We start from the raw sequence: 11,703 nt of genomic DNA, 5'->3' as shown, positions 1-11,703 counted from the left end.
GACGCGCGCGATTACTGCGCGTCTCCCCTCTCTAGACGCGTATAGGACAGGCGCGCACGGCCTCGCAGACGCGTGACGTGTAGCCAGGCGCGCACGATTAACCGCCTGTGGTTGGGCCTTTACGCGTAGCCGGCGGCGGCGCCGGCGCCGGCCGTGTGGGGGAAAGAAAGAAAAAGAGCCACAAAGCTCTCCTTTGTGCATAGCGTTCGCTGCCAACGTTTCCCCGTAAACATTATGGTTACATAAGCTGCAGTGGTCGGGAAGAGTAAGAAGCAGTCGGGGATCCTTGAATGCTATTGCGCTCTACTCTGAAAGGCGAAGCCTAAGCGTCCCTCAAGTCTTTTAGCGTTTTTTCCACAGCTGTTCTACACAGCGACCTGACAAAACATAGATAGATAGATAGATAGATAGATAGATAGATAGATAGATAGATAGATAGATAGATAGATAGATAGATAGATAGATAGATAGATAGATAGATAGATAGATAGATAGATAGATAGATAGATAGATAGATAGATAGATAGATAGATAGATAGATAGATAGACAGACAGACAGACAGACAGACAGACAGACAGACAGACAGACAGACAGACAGACAGACAGACAGACAGACAGACAGACAGACAGATAGATAGATAGATAGATAGATAGATAGATAGATAGATAGATAGATAGATAGATAGATAGATAGATAGATAGATAGATAGATAGATAGATAGATAGATAGATAGATAGATAGATAGATAGATAGATCCAGCCTCCCGAAAATGTGTGACGTACCCTAAGAATGCTAATCACCTTAAAACGTTCCCTTTTTTCGCAGGTCCCGGTGTAGTATTCGGCTATTTGTTTGCATCTCAAGCTGCGGAAGGTCAAAACGTCCGGCTGCCCTTCTTTTTGTTTCCTCCGTTCGATCTGCCAGCGGCATCTGTGCGGGCCTTAAACATTGAGACCGAACTTGCAGCATGCCACTACTTGCAGAGCAGAAAAACACTGCAGTTTAACCACATCCTATTTTGCAACATGACACAAATGTTTGGCTCTACCCTGAAATTTTGCTGCGATGGTATGTATGGTCTAAATGACACTGACTCATGCTTCATGCGCTTTATTCTCCTGCCACTACACGTAGATTAAAATGCACTTTGTGTTTCATCCTTTTCCAAATAAATTTAAAAGAGATTTATTGAAAATTCGTCCAAGATATTAGGTCGGTTGCATGTGGACTGAAATTGTTTTACCTGCGTGGTGTCCTAGCTATCACGCACTAACAAGTGCTTGTTGTTTAAATCAGAGCCCTTCTAGTTAATGTCTTGTTGAGAAACCGCCAGTAATGTTATTCCGTAATATCCAAATACGAGGGTTGATCCAGAAATAAGGTTCCCATCAATTTTAGAAATAGACAACATTGTTTATTCTCACAGATATTTACATCATTGGAAAGATGAAACTTTGCACTTTCTTTCTACATAATTGTCATTTCTTTCAACAATTTTTTCTAGACTGTACTCCAATTTCTGTATCCCAATGTCGTAGAACTCCACCGCCAACCCGTTGAGGAAACGTTTCACCTGTTCTTTGACTTCATCGTCGCTCCGGAAGTGTTCCCCACTGAAATGTTCCGTTAACTTGGGGAACAAATGAGAATCACTAGGCGCGAAGTCTGCACTGTACGGTGGGTGGGGCATGACAGTTCACCCAAAGTTCGTCAAAAGTTCCTGGGTTTGACGAGACACGTGAGGTCGGGCGTTGTCGTGAAGCAGCGTTACACCGGCTGCCAGTCGTCCTCGCCGATGGTTCTGGATAGCTCGCCTGAGCTTTCTTAGTGTTGCACAATACCTGTCTGAGTTTGTTGTTGTCCCACGTTTCCTGAAATCGATCAGCACTATCCCCTTACGATACCAAAAAACACTGGCCGTGACTTTGCCAGCAGAAGTAGTTTGTTTGAACTTCTTTGCGACTGGTGACTCTGGGTGACGCGGCTGTTTGGATTTTTGTTTCTTTCGGGAGTTAAATGGTCCACCCACGTTACGTCTTCCATAACAATAGAGCCTAACAATCATTCCTTATCTTCTTGACACTTTTGAAGAACCTGGCGAGCACAGTCAAGGCGTTTCTCCTTGTGGTCTGATGTCAATAGCAGCGGTACCCATCGAACACAACACTTGTGATACCCCACTTTTTCAGTCAAACCTATCTCCACTGTGCGGTAAGAACTCCCAGGATTCTGTGCAACAAGTTCATGGACGGTGATCCTCCTGTTTTGAAGCACTTCGCGTTGGACTGTCTCAATAATCGCTTCAGAAGCTGACGGTCTTCCACTCCGTTTTTCATCTTGCACTTCCTTCTGACCGGCACTAAACTCCTTGCACCACTTTGGGACTTGTTGAACGGACATACACTTGTCGCCATACACCTCTGTCAACTGACAATGAATATCCACGGTTGAAGTTTCTTTGGCGCGCAAAAAGCGAATTACGGAACGAATCTCGCACTTGGCGGAATCAACAATGGGACCATCCATATCGGATGGCTGCTGAGCCAAGAATGAGCAGCGCAGCGAAGCGCGGCCTGGGAGAATCGAGAGTGGGGGGAACAGCTGCGCACAGCAGTGTGGCCGAATTTTGCCTCGCACCTGCCAGTGTGGCTGGAGCTCTTTGGCAACCTTATTTCTGGTTCAACCCTCGTATTTATTCAAAGGTATCCCACTTTTTATCCAAAGCATTGTTCTCCAGTCCACGCCAGTTCTTACAGCGAAAGTGCTAAGGGCTAGTTTTCCCAGTATCGCGTAGACCACGATACTGGGAGCCACGTGTAGAAAAACTATCGTCGCCAGCAAAGGCTCCAGCGTCTTCTTCCACAGACGGCTCGTTGGTGCCCCTCGGCGCTACCGCGCGAACGCGCTCGTGCCACTGCTCCCGCGTTCGTCGTCGTCATTATTTTATTAGGAAACACAAAGGCGTAACCAATAGTTGAGAAAAACTTTAATGAACCATCGGGATTTGCCCAGTTTGGCACAGCAAGTGCGATGAGATGGAAGCCAATATGAGTCTCTCCAAAACCCGGAGCCTTTTCAGGTATCTAATCGATCCTAGTAAATCAACAATGCAAGCTAGTACAAAACAGGTGAGAGCGAGGCATGGCTTTCTTGGCACAGATGACGAGCTCATTACCGACCTCCAAGAGACATATCTTGGAAAAGAAGAGAGCGACGTGTTTAAGGACTACGAGGGACCTCCCAACCCAGATCTCGATGCCCCCATCACCACGACATAGGTTAGAGCAGAGATTAATAACCTCAGAAAAAGATCGGCCCCCGGTCTGGACGGAATAACGAACCCAGCTCTCAGGAATCTAGACGATCAGCCCATCATTGCATTAACCAAATACATGAACCAGTTGTGGGAGAAATGAGAACTCCCAAAATCATGGAAATAGGCGGGCGTAGCCTTTATTACCAAGCCAGGCAACGTACCCGGCTTGAACAACATGCGACCAATCTCCCTCACCTCGTGTGTAGGGAAATTGATGGAGCATGTTGTTCAAACGAGACTGACCAGGTATATGGAAGAGAATGATCTCTGGCCACATGAAATGGTTGGATTCAGGCCAGGGCTCAGTACAGATGTCATGCTCAGGCTTAACCATAATATCCTAGACCGATAAGACTCAACTTACACCAGGGCAATCCTAGGCCTCGACCTCACCAAGGCATTTGACAACGCTAGCCATAAGGCTATCTTGGCAGGCCTCGAAGATGTAGGTGTGGGACACAGGGTATATGCATACGTCAAAGACTTTCTGTCACATAGGGAGGCGAATATAAAATTTCTAGATGTAAAATCCCCTCCCATCACACTTGGGAGCAAGGAGACCCCGAAAGGGTTGGTGCTATCATCCTTCCTATTCAACATAGCGATGAGGAGTCTCCCGGCGGAACTCAATAAGATCAAATCGATTAAATTTAGCATGTACGCGGATGATATCAACATCTGGGTTAACAGTGGGAGTGACGCAGCCATCGAACTTAAAGTACAGATAGCGGCGAATATGGTGGAAGAGTATGCGGCCAGCAGAGGCTTGGCGTGCTCGCCACAGAACTCGGAGCTGTTAATCAGTGAGCCAAAGCATCAAAGGAGACGCGCTGGGAGCAGCAGACCCATCAATGTTTTCTTAAACGGAAATGAGGTTCCCAAGGTGGAGGAAATCAGAATTCTGGGCATGTATATCCAGAGAAACGGATGCAACCTCACGACAATCAAGAAGCTAGAAGGATATGCGGCGCAGGTAACGGGGATCTTTAGGAGAATTTCACTCAAACCCATACAAAAATGCTTCCTTACTTTCTTTAGAACTTTTATCAACATCCTATCAACTTTAGTAACATCCTATTGACTTTTACTTTTTAGTAACGTTTGTCAAAAGAAAGTTGGTTACTTCTTTTCTAACTTCAGTATGTAAAAAGAAAGTTACTAGAAAGTTCAGACACACTATCTTAACTTTTTAGAGACACGATTCAATAGGAAGTCAATAAAAATAATTATGTTCTTAAAGTACATAACCCAAGTTACAAAACATGCATGAATATTATTCAATAAGGTTATAATTATTCAGTGAATATGGCTGGTGCAAGACAGTCTTGTTTCATGGACAGGTGTAAATTTCCACAATTTTCAATCAACTTTCTAGTAACACTGGTTACTAGAAAGTTGTTAAAAATGATTTAGTGAAAAATGAACATATAACAGCATCTGAACTATAAATGAATATGCAAAGACTGGCTGCTTTTCAAAATTTTTTTTTTGCACAGTAACTGTTTTCCTAATTTTTAATCAACTTCCTAGTAACAGATGATAGTAGAATGTTCATAGAAAAAAATTGCTTCTAATACCGGACGCTAAGACGAAATATGGTCTAACTAATTCAAGATGAGGGCACGTATTATCGAAAACACGACAGCTAGTGCCATGGGAAGCGTGTATATGAGCGGTGATCATGAATTTGTGCTCAGTAGGTGTCAAAGAAGCCCGTAGACCATGCACCATAGCACTAGATGGAGCTGCACGGACGGCGCGCTGATCGGCTCGTGTTCGCCAACTAAAGCAGGAGACACACGGTCCGATTCGGTGTCCGATCCGGCGTCCGACGCGCCGAAACTGCAGCCCGAATCGAGGTGTTTTGCCGTGCCGTAGCGCCGGAGCGGACGTCCGGCGTGCGACAAACCGGGAAGATTTTCATCGTCCGACGTGTCCGACAACTGCACCGTCGTCTGGCCGCAGCCAATGGCAGCGCGGCTGGCATGTGACGTTCTCTGACGTTCCCTCCACGGAGGCGGTGCTGGCTGGCCGGTTTCTCGCAGTTATTCTTTTTCCTTGCCTGCTGCAGTTTGTTTCTGACATGAAATAGTTACCAGTTCAGTAATATTATCTCGAACGTGTGCCTGTTATGCAAACCAGCGCCTTGTACACTAGCACTAAGCTACTGGTGAGATCGGGAGCCGCGACGCGAGGGCATTTCGCGAGCAGACATCACACACCGACCATCTGAGCGAGGCCGCTCGCTTCGCTTGCACGTTTGCCCTTCGCAACGACTGCGTCAAGTAAACCAATTGTATTTAATTACGGCCGACCTAAGTGTACAGTGTTAATTGTTTTGGAAAAATTAAGCACTCTTCGACGAGCTCGGGCTGGATCGCAAGCGCCGTCGGCTGCAACGTCCGCCTAGCTATGCCTATCGGCCCTATCGCTGGCTTTAGCGGAGCCGTCAGTGGACAACGCGCCGTCGTGAAGTGTTCTGTCACTCACAGGGGCATAATTTTATCGACAGCGTTCGCGTAAATCGAAGCAGTGTTGTGCAGAGTTGTTTATATTGGGTTTCTCGACGTGGATATGAACTCAAGCTGGGGAGCTGGATGTGGGCGGAGCTTACGCGCCGCTCATGCCGTAGCATGCAGCGCCGCACGTCGGATCGGACACCGAATCGTACCGCGTGTGTCTGTATAGCTCGCTCATGGTTCGGCTGAAGTCCCCGTATATTCTTTATAAATAAGGAAGCCTACTTAGGCACTGTAAACCCAACGATTGGGGCCTAATGCCTCTCCGCCTCCCACTACGGCTTCCTTTGAGTGACAAACTCTGATCTCGAAGGCCGTGCTTTTGCAACCTGCATGCACCTGAAGCATAGAGTTTCTCACTACATTACCTAGAGGGAAATCTGGCGCTGCTGCGTTGTGGTATGCATGGGAATGCCGGTATATTGTGGATTCGGATTGGCATCGTTCTCGTAGAGACAGGATACCTTGAAGACGTGCTTGGCAAGTACCGTTCCGTCTGTCACAATGATTCATTTTCTACTAGAACAGCACATGAAAAGCTGTTTTAGCTTTATTATTACGCGAAAACATGTTTTGTTTAACTATGAGAACTTGTTATTGTGTGTACGACTACATGTTACGTAAAAAGTATCAGCGGGCCGCTAAAGTTGGAAGACAGACGACAAGGTTCGCGCTCTCTTTGAAACAGTTGGTCGTCTGTTCTTGCTTTGTTTGGCTTGGTCATGCATGGTGGGTGAGTAAAGATGTAATATGCGTGAATGGAAACATTTCATGAAGATTTTACTTTGAGAAAGCGTTATTTGCGTAGCCATATCCACGTTTTAGACGAAGCCTCTTACAACATCAGCCAACACTAGCCTCGCAGACACATATACCGTCATTCCCATGACGGCACGGTGCCCCCTTAAGAAACTCCCATAGACGGTGGCGCCAGATTACCCTCTAGGTGTTATAGTTAGAAACTCTATGACCTGAAGCAATTGCGAATCTTGAAGGCAACATCCGCTTAGTTTTTATTATATATACATTTCCTTAAACTTCGTATCACAAAGTACAAAGTACACACTTTTGGACCAAACAAATATAGTAAAGGACTCTATCAAATGTTATTAGGAAAGAACACGCAATTTTTTTATTTAAGATACATTTTTCTAAAAAACCGCAGAGTGGCGCTACTGCAGTATCTGCAAGGTCGATTCAAATAGGTCGCGAAGCTTCGGGCGAAAAGCGGTTCAGTACAGATTGTCACCGACATCAGCATGGGGGGTTATGGGAGCAGCGTTTGAAGCGCGACTATGTTTGGAGGGAACAAACATTCGGAAAGAAAAACGCGTTTTTTAATTCAAACGAGACACAGTTAGATTCATTCAACGAAAATAAAATTCCTAGTCATTCTTATATATTCGTGACGAGTTAAGAAAATAAAAGTTTAATTTTATTACTATCAATAAATGCATTTCTTTTCAGCGCCCATCGCTACAGGGGGCGTTGACGCCACTATCACTCGCACTGCAATGCACGTCTTGAAATGGGCAGAAAGGCGCACTCGTAAAGTTCACCTGTTGAAATACGACGCCCTCACAGTTTGTGCTTTCTTGCTTGTCGAAGTTTGTCTGAATTTGGTGACGCGGGTAGCTTCATCGCTTCTTAATCTGTTCAGTCAAAAGGAATGGGTTACGACCGCCAGATAATGGCGTAGTTGTTTTCGTGAGAATGCGCTGGCCGACGGGCTTGGCATCCGACCATAGGATCAGCACTCTACACCTAAAGCTTTCGTCGACCTCTAAAGAAAGTATGTTCAGTGCACGGATGCGATTTCGACAACCGTACGGCTGGCCTCTTCCTGCATCGCTTTCCACGCTGAAAGCTCGAAACACCCATCAAGTCGAATGGCGGGGCATTTGAATATATAGCTCCAAAGGAAGGACAACAAAACAAATTTCGCGCCTTCGAAAACAAAATGACGTCACTTCTGCTTTTAACGGACATGGCGTCACATTATTTTTACTTCCGCCGGAAGTGTTCCCACCACATACAGATGGCGCTAAGCCCCATGAACCGCCCATGGACCGCCATGTTTTGAACGTATGGGCTCCTATGGAAGCTTCGCTACCAGGTACATTTACCTTGGTATCTGTTTGGTCGACACACCACGTTGGTTGTAGTGAATGCTCCTAGCAGTAAGGTGGTATTTGAGTTATATTTTAGAAGTGCCTAGACAAAACGTGCTCCTTGTCGTGTGCAGTAACCATCCCAAACCCTCCGGACTCGTGTAAAGCCATTAGTTCGCCGTGTGTTTCGAGCGATCCACCAGTGTCGTCAGTGAGTGCCCTAGTACAGCGCCCGTCCGAGCTGCCTTTGTTCTGCCGAGCTGCCTGCCCGCGCTCTCGTGAAAAGTCTGGTACTGGGGCTTCGAATTGTAGTGTTTGGAAGACTGTTGAAGGTTGTGCTTTTGTGGAGCTGGAGTTCATCGGAAGTTCTACAGTGCTTGCGCCAGAGAAACGTCGGTGCCTCTGTACCTGTTAGACGAAGGAGCGTTTGCCAAGTCTTGAAAGGTAAGCAAGTTTGACGCTTGCGCGCATTCTTGAAGCTTATGATTTACGTAATGAGCGTTGTGTAACTAGCTAGAGCAAAGCGCTTTCCTATCGTATGTTAGCCATGTTGCTGTGCACATTTAGCAAGCAATTTCACGAAAGCTTCCTTTGATGTTACAGCGTACTTGCATTCTGCTACCCGCCTTGATTGCTATGCCTGAATGGGCACACAATTATGAAAACACATTGAAAGTTGGTGTTCGTTCGGTAGTTTCGTGGCAAAAGGTTATTCGCTATATAGGCATTCCCGCAAGTACAGTACATGTGTAATGTATGCGTCGATGTATCATGGGCTTCGCGCGTTGACACGCGATTGCTATGTTTGACGCTTAAGCAGATAGAAGCTTGTATGAAGATTTTTGTATGTATATAGTTCGGTTTGGAGGTCCGCGTCGCGAGAACCTGTGTGTATTGTTTATGTTCTTGAGTGTCTTCGCGTATTTGTCTTCTATGTTACAGAGCGGATATAGGCCGATATTACAATAACGAGGTGCATTTTTAATCTAGACATTTCAATCAGACGCCGGCCTTTAAGAAAGACAGACCAACCAAATCTTAATAACGAGATGTCAGCTCTTGCAATCGTAGGTTACGGCAGTGCGTAATAATTTAAAGACTGCGATTCTGTAGCGATACTTACCCCTCGATTCTATATCACTCTTCTCGCCTACCGCTAACGGCCGGCAGCTGCAGTACGTAGCACGGGCCGGGGCGTCGGTCAGCCCACTAACGAATAGCGAAAAGGAATACCATCACTACAAAATCGCGGTCTTTAAATTATTATGCAAATTTTGTGCACAATGAGATGTTATAAACACACCTTGCATGTACATGAAAAAAAGGTTTACAACAGAGATGACATATATGCATGGGCACATATATGTGTCAATAAAATACTCGAGCGTCTTTCTGCCTACAGAAAAAGAAGTTATGTCTCCTCGAGGGCATGGCGGCTTGTACTAATGAACCTCTAGGGGAAGGTTTTCTCTAATACCTATTTTTGATATCTAAATGCTTATGTGGCATGTACAAACTGCTTGCATCAATTTCTCATTGGGATGAGCTGTCTAAAATTTAATTTTCAGTAATAATTGCAATAATTAACTCATTTCACCTGTCTTCTAATGACTAAAGTTCTATGCTTCTACCTTGACAAACCTTTTGTGAAATTAGTTTGATGAGGCCCAATATACAGGGCTTTCTAAATTGAAGGTATCAGTACCTATTAAAGACTATGCTAACTATGAAAATGCTGCTTGTGTATGTGGTTTATTCACTCTGTCAGACAAAATCTTTACACCCAAGTGCAGTCAGTAAATTGAAAACTGCATGTCTGCAAGGGGAAGTCAGAATTGTATTTGAAGACAATTGCATCTTGTTTGATAGTTCTCGAGCACTTGTGCGTCATTAATCGAGCACAGCTTGGCCCAATACTCGATGAGGCTTGAAGCTTTCAATGTCTGCTAATCACTAAAACAGCACCAGATCTCACTCTGTGTCAAGGGGTGGCACACATTTGCTTAGTTCTAGGCAGATGCATGTCTTTCTTTCGCATTGAAGTTCCCAATACTTTCTAGTCTTACGTAAAAGTACACAGCTCAGTACAATGCATGTATGGTATACGTAAGGCTGCTTTGTTCTTTAAACCGAATCAACGAGAAGCAGCGACTTCCGTTTTTGCAAACCTTACCCTACTTCCTAACCATTCCTTGATCAAACGTGTATAAAATGAATCTGTGGTTGTTGTAATCTTTCACAGGTAAACATCGGTGACGGTGTATACGTTGAAAAGGGCATGCTGAAGAGGCTGTGCCTGGATGCTAACAACTCAGGCTTTCACTTCGCGGAGGACCTCCTTAAAGCTCCTTTTTCAATAGAAGACGTTGAAGGGAGGTCCTTTTTTGGGCGGCTGTCAAATGCCTTCCACAGAAGGATCCGTTGGATTCCAAGAAGGTCAACACCATAGTAGGTATGTGTGTCACAAAGAAGCATCTTAATATTCTTTGTGCAGTTTTCAACAAAACTCCTTTCATGGCAATTTCAGTGCTATCTTAGGGTATACTCCTTTCTTTCCTGCTAAAATAGCTATTAACCTGATTATAATAGCATACTATAATGCAAGCTTTGTCACCATAACTAGAAAATTGTCATTACTGTTGGCATATGTATTTTTGTGATAGAGGCCCTGGTCATATGAATGCACTAATAATATAATATCCTGTCTTGTGGAAAGCTAACATGTTTAGTAACAAGCTCACTTTGACAATGTCTGCCTGCACAGCAAAGGCATTTTCTAATCTTGCTGTAGAACGTCCGTAATGCCTGTTCAACTGCTTACATGTTGCTTGTATCATTTCGTGGTTCTTAAGTGCAACACAAAAGTCAACTCTTCTATGTACCTGCGCCCAAGCAAAGCTGCAGCACAGTTATGACTGGCACCTTGCCTTTCCTAAGATAATTCACACATGAAACTTCCATGTACTGGTCACAATACGAATATCGAAGTTCATTAAACTGAAGTTGATTTACAGCTTTTGTTTGTAGATGACGATTTGTATGATAGAGTTTATGTGTCGTGCATCTGTTGGTGTTACGCACATCCATCACGCTCCCAGCTTTAATGCACTAATTCAGTCATTTCATGCATTTTTAGGACTTTGCACAAAACAGGTGGAGATGTTTAGAGCTCACAGGGTTGAAAGCTTGTCTCTTGTGCACTTCCTTTTTAAGAAACAGATGCATGGTGTGTCGCAATGTCACTGTAGCAAAACTAATATATTGCCTTTTTTCTTCTCTTTTCTAGACTACACAACGCAACATTTCAGCCTACTTCCAGGGCAGCTGGAGAACTCGTCCTCCTTACTAGCCTGGGGATAATAAATGGATGTGTTCAAGCACAAATGGAAACCTGTCTTCTGTTGCGTGCCACACCTAGCCACTTGGCAATCACTATTCGCCACAGACAGATAGTTGACAGGATGTTACTAGCAAGTCGTTAGGATATATAAAGGTGGTTAATAAATAGTCGCTGCACAGTTTTTAGGAAGCAAATAAAAATTTTATTCAGAGATAATCAAAGCTTATTATTGCAATATATAATTGCAAAAGTAGTTACCTCTGAATAAAATTTTTATGTACTTCCTAAAAACTGTGAAGCGACTATTTATTAACCACCTTTATACATCCTAACGACTTCCTAGTAACATCCTGTCAACTATCTGTGGCGAATAGTCGACAGGATGTTACTAGCAAGTTGTTAGGATGTATAAAGG

The 11,703-nt window shown here is 44.5% G+C and overlaps 1 long non-coding RNA gene across 1 annotated transcript; it reads left to right on the top strand.

The window, feature by feature from the left end:
* Nucleotides 1-7,975: 7,975 nt before the first annotated feature.
* Nucleotides 7,976-11,353, top strand: LOC142583345 (uncharacterized). The gene is made up of 3 exons (XR_012828604.1): nt 7,976-8,392; nt 10,191-10,400; nt 11,235-11,353. It is a non-coding gene; the product is annotated as an uncharacterized LOC142583345 (long non-coding RNA).
* Nucleotides 11,354-11,703: the final 350 nt, after the last annotated feature.

The sequence above is a fragment of the Dermacentor variabilis genome, chromosome 5 (assembly GCF_050947875.1).
Source record: "Dermacentor variabilis isolate Ectoservices chromosome 5, ASM5094787v1, whole genome shotgun sequence".
In the NCBI taxonomy this organism is placed as follows: domain Eukaryota; kingdom Metazoa; phylum Arthropoda; class Arachnida; order Ixodida; family Ixodidae; genus Dermacentor; species Dermacentor variabilis.
This window is presented reverse-complemented; position numbering and strand designations above follow the sequence as displayed.